Genomic DNA, 20,189 nt, shown 5'->3' on the forward strand with positions numbered 1-20,189 from the left:
TACACAGTAAGAGGATTTCTGGCATACACAAACTCATAAAAGTGTCTGTAAGGTCCTTCTTATTGCAAGGCATTAGTGAGGCATTGTTAAATGATAATTTTCTGGGGGATGCCTCAGCCTTCGGCTCTGAATGCTCAGAAACTATCCTTTCAAAGCCAGAAGAAACAAAGTGACAGCTGATGGGAGAGGAGGAGGGACAGAAATAGAGAAGAGGCATGACCTGGAATTTCCACAGTGGCTTTGGCCTTGAAAGCAAGAATAAACGGCAGCCTTTCTCAAATGGGAAAAAGAATATAAAGCAACAAAGGTAAATTTTATGAACATGGTAATGAGCTACAATAGCATTAATAAAATCATGATGTTTATGCTCTAACCACCAACAAATATGGCATCCTGAAAACTCACCAAAGGCCAGAATTTTGGAATATGAAAACTAATGAGAAAAGAAACGTCAATAGCTAACAACTGCGGGAATATTGGGGTCAGGGGTTGAGCTATACATCCTTGAATGCATTCTCTGTTCAACCTGCAAATACCACAAGGCTGTGTGTCCGTCCAAGGCTAGTTTATAGCTGGGAACGTCAGGTTTGATGATGGTGGATAGCTTGATTAAGAAAACACAGCTGAACTGACTGATCCCAACCTTACGCTGCTGCAGCTCCAGCCAAGAAAAGTTGCACTGAAAACAATTCCATTTGTTACTCATAAATTATTGACACACAGTCGTTCAAAGTTTATGTGCGCCACATTACTCTTGGCTCTAGATCCAGAACATGAGTGAGAATTTCGGTCCGACATGGACTTCTGGACTCCCTGGAGATCTTAGCACCACTTGCTCTGTACATGCAAGCAGCAGAGGCCCTGTCCTCACTATTTAGTGACTCATGTCCAACTCAACAACCAAGCAATGCAGTCTATGTATGTCTGTGGAAACATGGGAGAGCATTTACAGAATTGTGAAAACAGGAACGAGCATGCACAACCAATGGCACTTAGGGGCTTGCTGATGCTAACAGAAAATGTTTTGTGAGATATGAAGTTAACTGGGCTGTGTGTGCCTCTTTCTAGTTTCCTAAACAGATGGACCTAGTAGAGTTATTCTTGACTCTAAATAAATGAACGAGGTCTCTAATTCTAAGTAAGTGAAGTCTGAATGCATTCTAAGTAGCTAAGAACTATCCATAGACATTGGGCTTTCAGCAGAAAGATGTGGATTGTCATCAACTTAAAAAAAGGTGCATTTGAGCAGTGAACATATACATAGAGGAAGGGAGAGAGAGAGAGAGAGAGAGAGAGAGAGAGAGAGAGAGAGAGAGAACTGACTTAGGAGGACATGTTCTAATTCCTACTGTGGGTGAGTTCTGCCAGACCCTCGTGTTTCCAGCTATTTGCAATATGGCAGTTGAGCTTTCATACTGAAGGTTAGATGGATTAGTGACACTAACGACAGAGGTCAGAGTGGAGACTGCGTCAGAAGCAGCAGTGAGAGACACAGCAGGGTCAATTAAAATTGCTAACATTTACTGAGCACACCCATGCACTGCTCTTTTTATTTTTTCTTGCCATTTTAGGGATAGAAGCAAGGGCCTCACGTGTGCTGGTCTCTAGTTTCTTGGACACCGTCTTAAATGCTTTACATATACCATAGCATTGGCATGAGAATCACATAGGTGAAGCAGCATTTCCATTCAGTTTCTGCAGATGGAGAGGTGGTATTAAATGCTCACTCTGCTCGGTCTATATAATTACTGATGCTTTACTCTTTCCTCTTCATAGCTGAGGAAACAGGCACAGAATGGCTACTTGCCACTTCTGCTAATAGTTTTCATAACCAGGATTCATACCTTGCAAAGCTCAAGATCTGAACAGCTATAGCTTTGGTACCAATACCTCCTCCTACTTGGTCATATTCAGGCACCCCTCTTCTACTCTATCTGTCCCCATGAGATGGGGTTGCAGCATCTCGGTTTCCTCAGAGGTTGGTCAAAATCAGTACGTACTCAAAGGGCTGGTGTGATATCCTAGATTCTGTAACATGGAAGGGGTCTGCATGGTGCCTCCCATACAAAGAGCTGAGATCCATCTCTGGAATCCAGGCACTGGTCTCACCATACAACCCACTCCAAACCAATGACATTTCCTCACTGGGGCTAGAGGAAGATTGAAAGTGTGTTTTCCCAGAAGATGCAAAGGTCTGAGGTTAACGTGTAGGAGATGAACTGAGCCACACGAGAGGAAAGGGAGTGGGGGGATGTGCTCCAGCTTCCAATGCCAGAATCCCCATATTTTTATTATTCGTATAAATCATTTGGCTTTGAAGACACCAAAGGCCAAGCCTCCAGTTGCACCGATGAAAATAAATTGGATAGCACAATAAATAACGGGCAAAACCAGGCTGCCAAATGAAGAAGGATCTAGATCATTTAAATCCTAGGCTAGGAGTTGTCAAATCCAGTTTAATGCTGATAAGTGTGGGATAATCACTCTTTGTAAACAGCCCTATGCCACCAAACACCCTCCTGCAACCCCTTCCGTTCTCTTACCTACCCTTTGCAAACTGAAAGAAACCCGAGGGGATTTGCAGAGTGAAAAGGGATGTTGCAACCTGAGCAGTAGTGAGCCCAGGTTATATAATAATCCAAGATGCCTCTGCTAGGCTTAGAGGAAATATGAAGAGCTAATAGAATATAGTGAAGTTTGATTAGCTACAAAAGGACCCTACATGGATATAGGGGTTAGACTACTAATTTGGATGGCAGGAAGGGGTGCATCATAGCTGGGTGAAATGCAAGAAATAAAGAATTAGGGACATTGCTAGGTCATCTATTCAATGGCCTGAGGGTGGAATAAATATTGAAGGATACATGTTACAACAAGAGAAAACACAGTCATTGGATGGCCTGTTATCAGCTCTTGTGGGTATTTATATTGGACTCATGCCCACGCCCAGAGACTTGGCTTAGAGGACAAGAAGCAGGGCCTTCCCTGATAAGACTAGAATCTTAGGAATGCTCATAACCAGCCGTTGCCTGATGGAATGATGAATGATTTCATTCACTCACCAAATATTGATTGAACAAATAGGTACCACGAGTTGTTCTAGAGCTGAGGAGGCTTCTTTGTGTAAAACAGACCGATGGTGACAGTCACTAAGGACTGAGCATTCACATTGGGCCACCTGTGAGCCTGCCTTTGGGTTGTCAATCCTCCCAACGAATCCATGATGCGTGTACAACTCAGTGAGAGGAAATAACTTGCTAATATCACACAGCCACAGACGATGCTTCCATCCCACAACAATCCCCACCCTCCCCTAACCCTGTTCTGAGCCTCCTCTTCTCCAGTGCTTCCAGAGAAGGAAGCCACAGCAGCCATCATGAAAAGTGTGGGTATATCTCTGCTGCTGTTTCTTGGAGACCCCAGTATTACCGCGCACCCTAGATCCACGCACAAGTTATATATGAACTAGAGTGGCTAGAACACTCACACTCTGGTGTCATTTGATACTTAGAATAAACACCACCATGAGGGGACAAAATTCAGGATTCTGCAGCTCTGTGTTTTCAGCCCCACTCAACCATCACCAAATGGGACATGTGTTAGGTCACTTCTGCACCTCCAACAGGTTCTTTTTTAGAGCCAATAACTAATTGCCTTGTGTTCTCTAGCTCGGCACTGTCTGACAGCAGTGTTATAATTTTTATTGTTCTAGTAGTAATATTTAAAAAGGAACAGGTAACCAATATGTTTCATCAAATCAAAAGCTATTATAAATACCATTTAGAATAACATTATTTATAATACCCACAACATAATAATTTATAACATAATAACATTTATATAATAACATTATTGAGCTTTACCATCTCTTTCTACTAAGTTTTAATTTCCAGCATGCATTTTACATGTACATCACTGGACATGAGCGCTCACTGTGGTTTTTGTGTTTATTCAACTTGCTCTGACTAGCTTGGATGAGCTGTGCCTTCTGGTACTTTTTACTGAGTGTCTACTTCATGCCAAGACGTGCACTGGGCACTTTCACCTATATCACACTTCATCTCCACGGGGCCTCACATCAGAGAAGAAGGACCCAAAGGTAGTGATTCAGGTGCGTAGACTGTGGGGAAGATGGACTTTCACCTCTTCCATACTTCCCTCCATGCCTTGCATAGAGCATGATTCAACAAACATCTTGGGACTGGGTGGAAGGTCACTTAGTAAGTCTGCAGAGGAACCAGAATTTGAATCAGGTGTGCCTGACAGAAAGGCTTGTGCTCTCTCATTCAGATCCCTTTAATTCTCCCCCCACCCCCGACTTTAATTCTCTTAGAGTTGCTATCGCCTCTAAAGCAAGGCACAGAGATGCCCCAGTGCTTATGAAGCAGATCAGCCTTTTGTCTAAGCAGATGGGAGACCCTTCACTGGGATGCTAGATTTACTCTATGAGTTTTTATGTACAGTTTCACAGAGCTTCTTAGTATTTACTGTTACCAAGAAGGGTGTTCAGCTTTGGAGGAACAAAAATTATCAGCACAGGGACCTCACCATCTGTGTCACTTGGGAGACTTGCTTGTGTGTGTGTGTGTGTGTGTGTGTGTGTGTGTGTGTGTGTGTGTGTATAGATTCATAGAAAGACTTGGTTGAAAATGGCTTTAAATGGTTTATCACTGTATGATATCATCTAGCGTGAAATTATCTTCTAGTTTTAACAGAGGAGTGAGAGCATTCCAAAAAGTGAGCTTTTACAAATTAACTTGTATGTGTATAGGGGGTATGCATGCCACAGTGAACGAGTGGAGGTTACAAGCAATGATATAGGTATAATTGCTAGGTATTCTAGCATTATGTAGGCTCCAGGGATTGAACTCAGGCTGCTTGGGCTTGTACTCTAAGTACCCTCACCCACTGAGCCATCTTTGGTGGCCCAACAATTAGTCCTTGAAAAAGGAATACTCCCTAAGTATTTTGCCTATTGCTATGCAAGACAGTTGAGCATCTTTCAATTAAGTGGTTCAGGCACAGTCTCTGCCTGTTTGTCAAGTAACCAAGAGTCAGGCTCCTTATAGGCCAAGAGTGGCCTGGTCAGATGCAAGAAAAACTCTAATTAGATCCACACTTCTTAGGGAAATAGAGGTGGGTGGGCTCTTGATTCTAGCTCATACTAGAAAGCCTTCAACAAATTGTGCAGAGAGCTTTCTAATGAAATGATTAATTAACAATTTAATTAATTACAATATTTATTGGCCAAACAGTAGGCATTTCTGGTATGACTAGAATTATGCATATGATAGTCCCTGTCCTTGAGGACAGCATAGCGCAGCAATGGGCTCAGGCACATGAAAACAATTGTAATAAAATGTGGTAAGGATACGGCCAAAGTTCTGTGTAACACACAGGAGGCATGTCTAAACAGAAACTAGAGAAATCAGGGGACTAACTCCAGGGAAAGCATAATCTATCATCAGAGGTCAAATGAAAGCCAGCTTAGCCAAAGTCAAAGAACAGAGGAAGGCTAGCACACAAGGAGACCCAGATATTATGGTGCATTCAGAAGCCAGCATGATTTTCATTTTGATGTGAGCACAAGGCACTAGGTCTGTACAAAGGGAGAATACATCCAGATGACACTAGACAGAGACCTTAAAGCTCCTGGTGAGAATATTTTTGGATGGTAGGAAGAAAAGGCATCAAAGAAGGCAGAACTGTTGACATCTTGTGTTTTGCCCTGGCACTTCTAACACACATTCCATGACCACTGGTTTATTGTCTACCTCTCTTACTACCCTGAGACCCTCAATGCAAGGGTTTCTTATTATCTGCAATGCATTGATACAGTGTCTGCTGCAAAATTGATGCTAAATACTTACCTTGATGAATTATGTCTGTGAAAAATGTTAGCATATTTGAGGGGACCCAGGCCTATTTGAGGGTGTATTTATTATCCAGAGGAATGGAGAGAAAGGAGGGAGGGGAGGGGGAGGAGGAGGGAGAGAAGAATGGTACATTTAGCTAGATTCCTTAGACTTCCAGAAATTAATTTTAAAAATTATATATAAATATTTGCACTGTTTGAAGAGTAGGGGGGTATTCATTTTACTCAGATTCTCGAAGAAGTCTAAGATCTCTAGGATTAGGAACACTGGATAAAGGAAAACTTTGGGAAAATGTAGTTTGGAAAGCAAACTACAATCTAGCCAGGGAAAACTTCTTAGAGATGAATCAGCTGGATAAATGCCAGTTCACACCAACAGTAGGAAAATGAACAGCCAGAAAGGGATATGGTCTAAAATCTACAATGAAAGGAACTGTGGGAATAGGCTTTACCAAAAGACAGTAGTATGGTGGCAAGCTGACTGATACGGTTGTGATGTGAAATGTTCCCTAGCGGTTCTTGCGTTGAAGGTTTGGTCCCCAATAGCTGTGCTACACTATAGTAGAAACTGCAGGGACCTGGGCCTAGCTGGAAGAATGAAATCTTTGGGGCCATACCTTTGAGGATTATATCTTGTCCCTGGCTCCTTCCTCCTCTCTACATCCTGGCTATCAAGAAGTGAGTAGCCTTATTCCACCTTGCCTTCTGCAATGATGCTCTACCACATCAGATCCAGAAAGACTGGAACCAACTGACCACGCCCTAAAAGCATGGAAGTAAAAGTCAAGTGGGTGGTATGTAGCTGCAAGCTTAGCATTGGAGAGACAGAGATAGGAGAATCCCCTGGGGCTTGCTGCCCAGGTTGGCTACTCTAGCTGAAACAACAGCTCCATAAACAAGGTGGAGAGTAGTAAAGAGAGCACCCAGTGTCAACCTGAAGGCTCTATATGTGCTTGCAGGGGCCACCCATTCATTCTCTCTCTCTCTCTCTCAATACCCCCCCCCCCCCACACACACACCTGTAAGGGGCTGGAAATGTAGCTTAGTTGGTAGAGTGCTTGCCTAGCATGCACAAAGTCCAGACATGTATGTAATCTCAGCACAGGTGGAAGCAGGAGGATCAAAAGTTCAAGGTCATCCTCGGCTACATATTGAGATCAGGCTGGCTGGAGATACAGGGCATGGTCTAAAGAAAAAGAAATCAATCAAACAAACAAACACAGACCTGGAAGCTCTTGTGGAATTCATTTTCCTTCATCTTTCATGGATTTGAGTTTTGCCAAATTAAAGCAGTATTTGTAAATGAGATTTCATATGCATGTATAGATGAAAAGTTTACAATGGCTAGTGATTTATATTGGTAAGAACAGATACCACACTTGATCTTAGTCAAATGACTGAGAAGGGATGATAGCTGTTCGAGTAAGTGGTATTTCTGTCTCCATGCTGGAAGCTTGAGGTTTTGGTGTATGATGTCTGACTCCTCCCTCTCCCAGTGAACACATTTTGTTTCATAGAGATGGTTTTATGTACTGTTCATGTCAAGGTGTCAGAAATAAGGAGGAAGGACTCGTTCTGGTTCGTGGCTCAGGGGATATGGTCCATCATTGTGTCATGATGGGGAAAGACATAATGGGGTGGCTGGCGACTCTGGTGGAGAGAGAATATGGCAACGATGCTGTGTCAGCAGTCAGGAAGCAGAGCCATCTCTGAGGGACTAGGCTGGAAACTGTCCCCTCTTTCTCCTGTAACCTGCTACCCTCAGCTAGACCACTGTCCATGGCTCCACAATATCCTAAAAACCATCAGCAACGGGGGACCAAGTAGATCAGATGAATGATCCTTAGGGGGACATTTCGCATCCAAATCTCAAGCAACACACTATTGTGGATTAAATGAGGAATGGTCCCCACAGGCTCAGGCATTTCAACACTTGGCTGCAACTGATGGTGCTGTCTAGGGAGATGATGAAACTTTTAGGCTATGGAACCTTGCTGAAGGAAAGTATGTCACTTGGGGTGGGCTTTGATAGTCAATGGCCTTGCCCCACTTTCCAGTTTTCTTACTATCCAATGTGTTCATTTGAGGTGTGAGTTCCTAACTCCCTGTTCTGGCCACCAACCCTGCTGTTGCTGTTCCATCCCCAACACTGTCAAGTCTAGCCCAACCCTTGGGAGCTGAAAGCCAAACTTACTTCTGTGAGGGGCTTCTGATCAAGATATGTTATCACTGCAATAGAAAAATAACCAATATAGGCACGTACGGGAAAATACTTCATTTTGAAGACACAATGGATGAATAACTATGTAAATACAGTAGTCATGTATGAGATTCTTCAAAAAACTTTCAATGAAAAATAATGAGTGTTCCAAAAGAAACGAAGATCACAGGAGGGAATAGTTTCATAGACATAGTCTCATCAAAGGAACACATTAAAATGTGCATGCCTGGGTCCTATTCCAGTTCCAACTCTTTAGGGATGAAATTTAAGAATATGCCCTGTGCTTTAAATGAATCCCCAGGGGAGTCTTGGCCCTGGAGGAGATGGGAATGAAGGGGAGGGGCTGGTGGGAAGGTGGAGGTAGGGGCGGGAGGGAGGAGGACAGGGGAACCCATGGCTGATGTGTAAAATTAAAACACAAATATAATAATAAAGAAAAAGAAAAAAAAAGAATATGCCATTAAAAATTCCAGAAATTCCTCAGTTTGCAATAGATCAATAGATTTTCTTTTTCTTTATTCTTTTCTCATACGATACACCCCCATCACAGCCTCCCCTCTCTCCACTCCTCCCACCATAGAAAACTTGAAAACCCTTGGTTAGCGACAGTGAAGCCAAGTCCATGAGAAAGACTCCAACCTGGCAGACACCCATTTTCTCCACACATGTATGTACTTTAGATGTTAAGAATTCGAGGTAAGCTTAATACAGTGCCATGACTGAATGAAGCAGACTTTTAACCTCCCAGAACATTTTTTTACACTTTCAGTTGTACTTAGAGGCTGATGTTGGAAGTGCCGATGTGAGGAGCAGGTGTGAATTATTGGCTTCTGCTGGTGAACATTCATACAAATCCCACCTTCACATGTACCCTTGGACAACCAAATATTATTTTTCTACTGTTATCCCTCAGACTAGAGTCAATATCTAGGGGGAAACAATCTCCTGATGCTGCCCTCTTGACAGGTGGCAAGCAATACACATGCTCTGAGGGTCCTGCCCTAACAAGGGTCAGATCACCCTTTTTTGGGTTTGATAGAGGTGCCACCCCAGCCTGTGATGCAATAGTGAGAGTCCATGATTTTTGGTCATATGACTTTTAACTTACTCTACTATGCCATATTTTACTCATTTCTGCATGCTACCCTAAATAAGTCTTCAAATAGCAGAGTGAAAAATATATTTTGGGTCAACTGTACTTTGGCAGATCCACATGAACTTGATTTCCAAATATAAAATGGTAGAACATATGGTTCTAGATAAGAAATTGCAATTGCTTTATGAATGTGTGAATAAGTGAGTGAGAGAGTACATGCTCTATGAATGTGTGTATGTGTGTGCGGGGGGAGTGAGAGGGAGGGAGGGAGGGAGGGAGAGAGGGAGGAGAGAGAGAGAGAGAGAGAGAGAGAGAGAGAGAGAGAGAGAGAGAGAGAGAGAGAGAGAGAGAGAGAGAGAGAACGAACTTGCTTAGGTATAACTTGCTGGTGATTCTTCATTGAGGTAATAGGATTTCCTTAATCGAGCCCATTAGACTATCTTCTTGTAATTATCTCTGGGGCCAATCTGTCTATGTAATGGGCTCTGGAGGAATTGAGCACTCACGTTCTTACAAAGGAAATTGTTGTACGTGTGTCAGAAGAAGGCTGTCCTGAAGAATTACTGGCTAACTGTCTCAATAACAACCCAGGGGACTTTGCTATGATACCAAAGGAAACTGTTGGAGTTGGGACTTTATTGCTCCAAAGGGGATTTCTTTTTTCATGGGCTTTTTAATAAAATTAAAATGTGCATGATGCCAATGGCATTGGGGACCTGATGCCATCTGGTGAGGTTGAGCAGGCTGCTGCCTGCCTGCTCTCTATGTGAAAGGATATGAAATCTTAAAGGTTGGAGAGACTGCCAAAACTCTTAATGGCTTCAAGTATAACAAGTGACTAGCTCCCTTTCCCCACTAGATTGGTCTAGCCAGTCTTCTTGGTTCCCCTTCCCTGGATAGTTGATACCTGGCATTGTGGACATGAACAGCAAATGTCATGGAGTGTACTTGAAGAAAATTGCATTGTGCAACAGGAATTTCATTTCTCCATTTCTTTCTGCAAATTCCTGTGCAGGGTAGAGAAAGGATTTATAATGAAGAAAGCAATGATGATAACAGAATAGCAAATGATAGTAACTCTGAGTTGAGTATGCCCTTCCAAAGATGATCTGGAGAAGTTATAATCGCTAGTACTACAGAACAGGGTTACCACAGAAGTACTCATTTTAGATGAAGTCATTGGTTCTAAGCCAATGTCATTAGTGTCCTTATGAAAAGGAAAACTTGGGATAAAGAGACATATATACACAAAGGGAACCATGTGAACATCAAGGCAGAGAAGGAGTGGTCCATCCCTACCCATGGACCATCAAAGACTGCTGGTAAACCACCAGACACTGGGGCATCCTCCCAAAAATCCTGTGATTATGGGCTTTTCCAGAAATGTTAGATAATACATCTCTGCTGGTTAAGGTGGTTAAGGCACCTGACCTGTGGTACCTTTCTATAGCATCCCTAGTAGATTAACATGACAGGGACCAGTTCAGTCCTGAGAAGTTTGCTCATCTCATTTCAACATCTTCAAAGCCTTTTGGCTTGAAGATTGGTGTGAACTAGTTATCAGTGGGAATCGACAGCTTGGTGATTAGTGGAAGGGTTCTTTGTCTTTTCTTTACGAACACTGCCTTCACTGACCTGAAAGAACTGGGGTGCTGGGATTTACTCTCTGTCTCCATGCATGGCTTTAAAGTGTATGAAATGATCAAGCGAGGCCAAAGGGAAGCACTGTATCCTGGGCTCTCCAAGTGTGAGCCATGCAAGTGCTTTGTGCAGAAGGAGAAAGTGATGGACTCCTTGTATACTCAGTAAGTGGCAGCTGATAATGAAATTCATTAATATTATTAATTGAGATGGTATTCCTGTGTGTGTCCTCATGGTTCACCCGCTTTCCTCCCACAAATCTAATGCAATCCCAACTTCTGAAGCACTGAAGCTCCATCGTGCTTAATTTTTAAAACAATCACTTTATTTTTTTGGATTCTGCTTGAAATGTATTTCAAATCCTCTTCCCGTCGAGTTGATCTCTTCCAGCATCCTCCCCATAGGCCCTTTGCAGTGCAGAGAAGCAGAGAACACTGAGTGGGCAAGCTGAAAGGAGTGAGAGCCCCACAGGCCATACGTTACAATGTGCCTCAAGTATGATGGTCACAAAATCATTAAGCAAATATTGCTGCCCATCAGTGTGCCTCAGCAAGTGGTTATAGGTAGGATTACCAAGATTAAAACCAAGACCAACGGTGTGCAAATATGGGCCCGACTGACCTTATTGATTCTCCCCCACTGAGAGAGTCACAGCTTAGCAGGAAAAAAATCAATTCAACTGCATTATGTTAAGCTGAGTGCAGGTTTATTCAACACCATGCCTGGAAATCACTTGATAAAGTAGCAAAGCCCAACAAAAACCAACAACCATAACCATATAAAAATATAAGGCTGGTTTACAGATACTTATGTATTTACCCAAATAAGAATCTGCTCCTCTAACTTGAAGTCTGAAATAAAATGGAGAAGATAATAAACCCTTCTACAATTTCCTCTTTCCATTCCTCTATTTTTTGAAAGGATTCTTGTGTTCACTTGGCCACATCAGCCATCCCCAGACTTCAGGACAGAATGACAAGAGCAGACATAGATTTATATATCTACAGCCAGAGACACGGTAGCTGCAGATTGCTCCTGAGGAATTCATCCCATTTGGCTTTTGCATTAAAGGGTTTGGGCTTCAGTGCACCACAAGGAACAGAAGATCCATTCTTTCCTTCCCCAGTGAGAACTCACAGGCTGGAGAGAGCTTTCAGAATCAACAATGGGTGGAAAAAACTGGCCTTCCAGCAGCGAGCAATGGGAAAGTCCACCCCTACCCTCCCGTGTGTCACCAGGGAACCATCCTGTGTGCTCCTCAGCACTGGGACCTGAGCCAGGCAATCATTTGTGCTTAGGGGTTCAGCCTTAACCCCAAACCCTACAGAGAGCCAAAAGGAGAGCCTTCTTATTTCCAATCACTAGGCAACACTGAACAACAATTTTACTGCAAGGACTTATTTGTGGTTCAGACTGAGAATAGCTTTGAATTCTTTCTCCTTCAACCATGCTACCTACTGAGCCAGCTTCCCTGCTAAGACATGTTTCTTCTACCTTTCTTCTTCCACAGCTATTGTGGAATTTTACGTGTATTCTGGGTCTCTGGTAAGAAGCCTGTGAGGCAACTGAAGTTTTTTAATAAAGCCATAATCAGCACAGAGATCTGGCAATTAGGAAACCAAGGGTCAAATTTACATTCAGTTTGGGACATAAACTGTCCATTCTCAATTCAACAAGGGGAAACAATCATCAAATGCTTAAATTGTTCCAACTTGGGCCCCTAGGCAACACAAGACATCTTTGTAGTAGTGTGGAGCCTCATGTGCCTCTGAATCTAAAATGTTCTGGAGTGATGTGGTTGGGATGAGAACATAGTGGTATGAGGAACAAGGGGTTGAAGCCATCAGGTCTGAGTACTGATCCCAGCTCTTCCATCCTGTGATCCTCTGCCCTGAGCTATCTTCAGCATTCACAACTTCCTCACCCCAGAACAAGGATTCCAAACACTATTCTAAGCCTTTGAACACTTTTCCTTAAATGAGATAATAGAGACCTTATTCTCAGGGTTCTATTGGAACATCTAACAAGGAAAACAATATACTAGCAGTTTGGGGAGTTGTTGAATGATGACGCAACTGTCATGTAGGTAGAAGAACAGTCTTCAAGGACTTTGCCATGAGCATCCTGTGCCAAAATCAGGACACTCTAAACTTTTAAGTCACCACATCTCTTTGAACTCTGATGTCCCCTATCTAAACTGCTTGCCTTCCATATAGGGAGAGAATGAGGTAACAGGAAGCATGGGTGCATTTTAAAATGTTGACTTGTCCTAGAAAAGAAACTCCCCTTTAGAGAAACCCACTTTGGTTTTTGCAGTGAGAAGCACGTGCGGTTAGTTCTTGGCTCCATGACAGAGCTTAATTGGCCTGGCTACGAAAACCTTACAGAGTTATTATGTGCTACACCTGTGATGGTCATGCATCATGTTAATCAAAACAATTAGGTTGGGGACCCAGAGAACAGCTTTCACTACTGTGCATAACCTTCTTTGCTTCCAGAAGGAATGAGCAGCTGCTTTCTGGTCCCTCATATTGCTTCCCATTCTCAGCGAGAGCTCTCAATCAGATCCACCTCAGCTGAACAGCATCCATCATGGTGTCATTACACATCTGTGAGGAAATCCTGACTGACTTAGAAACAGCTTTGGGGCTGTGGGTAAAGAGAACCACATGTACTAATCACTGGACAGAACAGAGAGCTGGTGACAACCAGAGTCAGGGGCAAGGCGGCTAATTGCACTGATGTATTCCAGAGGAGGGGGAAATGAATAGCAAGATGGGCAAAGACTTAATTCTCCAACCTGTGAAGGGAAGAATGAGGAGACTTCTGGGACAAAATGACCTTGTGTATTTGTATTTTTCCCATGAAACTGAAGAATCACTACATATATATTTTGTTGTGTGCATTTCTTTTCACCCACACACAGAGTAGCCTGAATTGATCATTTCTGATGGAAAATGTGGTGTGAGTAAATTATGTCTCTGTGTTGGCATAATACATTAGATTTGATCCCATGTGATAAGATGGCCCTTGGGGGCACTCTAAAGCCCACTGTGAGCTGAGACTGGAAGGGCAACACAGCCAGTTCACACGTTGGATTCAAATGTAGGCTCTCAGCATTGAGCCTTTCCTACATTGAGCTGGCTGCTATCTGTGGACAAGGCATAATTCAAGAGTAACAGAACAGGCTGGATTTACTAACAAGGCCACAGACCTTTCCATGGTGCTCCCCACCTGCCAATCACCTGTTGTAGAAACCAGTTTTTCAAAGAGGCTCTTTCCAAAATGGCTCCATATCTCTAAAATAGCAGTGATAGAAAGGCCAGCACCCTGTTTCTGACCACCTTTTCTACCATCACTAAGTAAGAGAAAACTGCTCTTGTCTCCCCCAAGTAGACAGGTTGGCTGTGATATCATGCTAGGGATAGAATGGATAGTATCAGTGGATCATTTCACCTGGGAAGATCCTAATAGTGGCTTTTGGTCTGGTTTTCCTTGGCTTTGTCTAGAGACCATTCTGAACCACGATACCTGTGGTTCCCTTCCTATGCATTAAGCCATCTCACAGTGCCCCAGTTAGGTTTCCATTGCTGTAATAAAACACCATGGCCAAAAACAAATTGGGAAGAGACAAGGTTCATTTGGCTCACACTTCCACATTATAGTGTACTGTTGAGGGAAGTCAGGACAGGAATGCTGTGGATATCGCTCTGTGTAAATAAAATGCTGATTGGCCAGTAGCCAGGCAGGAAGTATAGGCAGGACAAACAGAGAAGAGAATTCTGGGAATAGGAAGGCTGAGGCAGAGAGATCTGCCAGCCACCGCCATTCGACAAGGAAGATGTAAGGCACTGGTAAGCCACAAGCCATGTGGCAAAGTATAGATTAATAGAAATGGGCTGAATATAAGAGTAAGAGCTAGACAATGGTAGGCCTGAGCTGATGGCCAAGCAGTTTAAATAATATAAGCGTCTGTGTGTTTATTTTATAAGTGGGCTGTCTAACAGGGCTTGGTGGGGGCTGGAGAGAAGGTCTCCAGCTACAAAGGCTGGGGGGAGTACCCCTTACTGGCTTGCTTCCCATGGTTTATTCAGCTTGCTGTCTTATAGGACCCAGGACCACCTGCTCATAGATGGCACTGCCCCTAGTGAGCTGTGCCCTCCCACATCAATCATGCCAGTCCAGACAAATGCCCTATTGACCTGCCTACAGACAAATCTGATGGAGCAAATAAATTGAGGTTCCTCTTCTCAGATAACTCTTCCTATGTCAAGTTGACAAGAGACTAACCAGGACACATGGCAAACTCATAGGGGTTGCTGTAAAGTATTCTAAAAGTTGAGGAAGGAATGGAATTAGCTCATTGGCAGATGGCTTACATGGTCTTACTTGGTGTGCACAGAGCCCTGGGTTTTATCTTAACATCACAAATGAAACCAAACTAAATATAGTCAACATCTGCCAAATACTGTGAGAACTAACATGAGGGAACTTGCTGCTCCAACATTAGCATGTGGTTGATAACATATTCCCTTCAATCGTTGCAAGGATATATTTATAGAGTTGAACATAATTAAAACCATACTGGATCCAAATCAAAGTCAAACAGATAAGGAGGTACCCAAAGGGATCCCAAGATTTGAGAAGCTGGGTGGAGTCTAATGGGGTCCATATGTAATTATAATACACAATAAAGTGAAAACATTAATTAAATTTATGTGCACCATTTCTTTTCTTTCTTTTTTTTTTTTAAAGTCACCAAATTGCTACAGTACACCTGGTTATTAACTAGCTTAGACCTACCTCCTAAGTAGATAGAACTACTAGGCATTTCTTCCAGCCCAGTAGTAATGTGAAGGTGATTACTGAAGTAGTGAGCATGTGTTGGTAGCCGAGGACCCTCAGGTCTAGAACCTCAGAAAGGCTGATGCTGCTGAGCAACAAGTGGCAGAGTGAGGGATGTCCACTGAGACTAATTTTTCAGGACAAGGACTGTGATGTTTTCAATTTAGCTGTCACTATAGAGACAGTCGTAGATATTAATATGCTGTTGTATGAAATGACACAGTGAATGGCCCCCTTCACCCAGTTTCTCTGAACTATATCAACACCATGTGAAACATTAGGACTGTATCACAACCAGGATGCTGATGTTGATTTAGCCAAGGTACAGAACATTCCCCATGACTGCCAAGGTCTCTCGTGGTACCCTCTCATAGCAACGCCCACCTCCTTTCAGGCTCACTCTCTCTGTAACCCCTGACAACTGCTCATTGCTTCTCTGTTTCTATAATCTTGTCATTTCAAGAGTGTTATTGGAGTGAAGAACAGATCTGTAGTTGCCAGAGGTAAAAAGAGGTCATGACCTGGGTCACAAACTTTGAGAATTGGCTTTTTTCATTCATCCTCAGTTTTTGAGGTTCACCCAAGCTGTTGTGGGTACCAATAGTTTACTCTTTTTTTGTTGCTGAGTTGTATTCCAGAGCCTAGAGACAGCATAGCTTGCTTATTCACCATGTAAGGGATATCAGAGTTATTTTAAGATTTTAACAATCATGTAAAATGTTGCTATAATATCATTTATAAGTTAATATATATTTTTTGGGTGCATGAGCATACATTTTTATTTTCTAAGATAAATGTTCAGGAATGCAATTCTTGGCTACATCATTTGTTTTATAAGAAATTGCCATATTGTTTTCCAAGATGGCTATATATTCTACACTCCCACCAATAGTAGGTGAGTGAGAAAAGATTCTCTGGGTTCTAGAATAGTGGTGTCCCTAGTTTTTACTCAGCTACTATGATACATGTGGTCTGAATTTGCATTTCCTCCATGGCTAGCTATTTTCACCATATTTGGATGAACTTGATTTTTGTTTGTCTGCTATTGCTGATGAGGTGTCTGATGTCTTTTGCCATTTTCTAAGCTGATTATATTTTTGATGCTGAGTTTTGAGGGTTCTTTATATACCTAGAAGTGAGTATTTGTCTATAATTTGAAATATTTTCTGTAACTTGTTTAATTCTTCAATTAACCTTTTGCTGAGTATGTGATCTTCATTTTGTCAAGACTCAATTTACAGATAATGCATTTGATGTCAAATGTAAGGTCGCTCTTTGGTCATAGCTGGATAACTTTCCATTTTTCCTACTTAAAAAAAAATAACTATGATCAATTCTGGAAACCTAGTTACCCTAGCAGCCTTTGTTGAAAGATTGTATGTTCACTATTCAACTGTTCTTCACCTTGGCAAAAATGGATAGAACATCATTTGTTCTACTTCTGGATCCTCTATTCTTTTCTACCGGTCTATGTCTTTAACCTTTGTTAGGGATACAATATTGACAACTGTAGATCTGTAAGAAATATTAAAATCAAGTAGATACAACCCTCTTTTTACTCTTAAAATCCATGATTTAATTATCCTACTTCCTTTGATTTTTCATATATTTTTCATACAAAATAATTGGTAGGGTTTTGATAAAAGCTGCATGAAAGGTGGGAAGAGTTGACAACTCTACTCTGTGTGGTCAAGTCTTATGCTTTCAATCAACAAATGACAACCCTCCTTTATTTTAGGATTAGGTCACACATTCATTGGCCCCAAAGGGGTCTTATACATCAGGTGTAAGAACATTTGATATCCAGAAAACTGGATATAGAACCACATTTCTACAAGAAAGTCAGAACTCCATCAACTGTTAGATGACAAAGAACACAGCCTCAACTAGAGAAAAATGAGTGATGGTGATGGTTGCTGGCTAGAGGCAAGGGTGTCCTCTATGAACAGGACAGCTGCTACCCAGTTCTTGTTCTTAAGAACAAGGTTATCATGAAACACATTAATTAGTATGCTAAATAAAATATAAATTAGGAACCCCCTCATAGAATATAGTAACAAATATCATCTTCAAAAAGAACACAAGCCCAGAATTGCTATGACTTATAAATTTTAATCAGAAGTCAGAAATCCATTAAAATATTGGCAGCTACTCTGAATTAACATAAAACAAAATAGGCCAAATATGCTCATTAGTAGGCTGGATTCATGTCAGAATCCTCTCTTTGTTATTTTTTACTTAAAGGAGTCAACAAGGGAAGGTCTCCAGCCTCAAGGCACTCACAGTCCACCCTCAGCAGCACACAGATACCATCAGGCCATGTTCCAGGCTCTCCGAACATCAGAGCTCCTATGGCAGGGGACACTCTGTGATCTGGGAGGTCAGGGATGGCTGGCTCCTCAGGAAGTGACTCTCTGAGTTGTCTGTAAACATACTAGTAAAGGCAAACAGGTTCTTTCCAGAGACTCAAATTATAGCATGGGACACTCTTCGGAGAGCTAATCCAGCTGTGGCTTAACTGTGTTATTTTGGCAAAGCATCTGAAGTGACCCTTGATAGGATCAAGAGCACTGTGGAGTGGAAAGGGGAGAGGGCTTCCACATTTCTCCATGCCTGGGCCACTCATCAGTGGAGATAACAAAGGAAGCCTTTTAGGAGAAGGAAGTCCTATGCTTTTAGAATCAAATCTGCACTCTCTATAATTACCCATAAGTCCTCGTATGGTTGGAGCCCCTTCTGCCTTCTCAGACTTCTCCCCTTTCCTCTGTTCTATGTTACAAGGTCTTTGCAGTTTGTCATTTAATCATTTTTCCATCTGATACATTCATTCAAGAAAGGATGATTGGAAGACCAAGTGTTGGGAATAAAGTCAACAAAACTGACTTCAGCTCCCAACCTAATGGAAACTGCATTTTATAGAAAACACATGCACGCAGGCACGCACGCACGCACGCACGCACGTACATACATTCCCCTAGTGTTGTATAAACTATGAAGAAAAGTTAGATAGTGTTACAGTAAGAGGTACAGTTGTGATTCCTACAGTCAGCAGGAGTTTGGGAAGGTCACTAGTTAGCATGTGAGCAGACTTGCATGGAGTAATGAGCAAACCACAAACGCACACTGAAGAAGAGATTTATCCAAGGAGGGAACCACAGTTGTAAAAGCCTGAAGTGGGAACTTACTCGGTTTCTTGTGGAGTAGCCTAGGCAGGATGCTAAGGCAAGGTGATGGAGATTTGAGAGGAAGAGCCAAGAGACTGTAACCTTGCAAACCTTTCAACCTTGGATTTCACTCATGTTGTAAGGAGAAGTGATTGAGGGATTCTGAGCAGGCCAGTGATGCGATTACAGAGATCATAGGTGGAGGAAGTGGATGAAGAGAAACTGCAAGCGTTAGTATACTCCCAGGGAGAAATGGCAGTGGGGCCAGGAAGGTAGGGAGAGGCAGGTGAATTTGAGATAGTCTGAAGGTAGAGGTCACAGGGTTGTCTTTGAAGACATGAAATGTGAGAGGAAGGAGTCCAGGATGAGTCTAGATGCTGCGTCTTCACTGACTACTTAATTTAGTGAGAGGAGAAAGTTTGTCCCTCTAGGTTTGCAATCCTAAACCTAACTCATCCTAATGATAAAGTTAAATGTTTATCTTTGTCCCAGATCACCTCCACCCTGCCATTCACCCTCAGAGTTTACTTTCCAGGACTTAAAAGTACCCCAAACTATCTTATTCAGTTTACTCATTATATTGACTCATGATCTGGATAGACATACAAGCCCCAAGAGGATAAGGACAATGCCCACCTAGCTTATTGCACACCCTGCAGAATTGAATTTGGTGTTTTGGGGAATATGCTCAATGAATATCTGTTGACTGAGATTTACAAAGTGTGAGACAAACTAAGCAAGTTTCCAAGTTTCCTACATATAGTCCTTTTCAGAGCAATTCGATAATGGATGAAATGATGTTGATTCACTGTGGCAGTTACTATGCCAGGCTCTGGGGAGACAGAAGCCAGCAGAGAAGGCACCGTCTGCTGCCTGCAGAGTTTACAGCACTCTGATGGAAGTCTGTCCAGTTGACAATCTCACAAACATAGACAATTCCTGGACTGAGGATTCTTGAGACTAGGTAATGCAGAGCTATGAGAGTGTTGATCTGGGGTGCCAGTGTTGGGGAGCATGGGTGAAGCTTCTCAGAACTGGGATCAGAGAGGAGTCACTTTGAGCTTTGGTGACCTCTGGGAAGGGTGTGTTCTGTGGAGCCACTTATAAGGAGAGACATGTTGAATTCTGGCTGAGGCTGGATTCATCCAGCATTCCCAAGTTCTGGGGCTCAGCTGAACTCATCCTGCATTCTCACGCTCTGGGGCTCAATTGGGTTATAAACCCAGTTGAAGATAAGAAGCTCATCAATGAAAGAATTAGAGTTTTCCATGTATCTTGGGACTACCCACTCAGTAGAGCTGCTGTCAGAACTAAGGTGCCCGGTCTGTGAAGTACTTAGCATAATAC

At 42.5% G+C, this 20,189-nt stretch overlaps 1 protein-coding gene and 1 pseudogene across 4 annotated transcripts in view; both read right to left on the bottom strand.

Annotated features, from left to right (window-relative positions):
- The window catches only part of Ppp2r2b (protein phosphatase 2 regulatory subunit Bbeta), a 400,868-nt gene that overhangs the window by 118,107 nt on the left and 262,572 nt on the right, over nucleotides 1-20,189 (bottom strand). The window lies entirely within an intron of this gene.
- Nucleotides 7,163-7,284, bottom strand: LOC118595057 (annotated as a pseudogene).

Source organism: Onychomys torridus, chromosome 13, assembly GCF_903995425.1.
Source record: "Onychomys torridus chromosome 13, mOncTor1.1, whole genome shotgun sequence".
Taxonomy (NCBI): domain Eukaryota; kingdom Metazoa; phylum Chordata; class Mammalia; order Rodentia; family Cricetidae; genus Onychomys; species Onychomys torridus.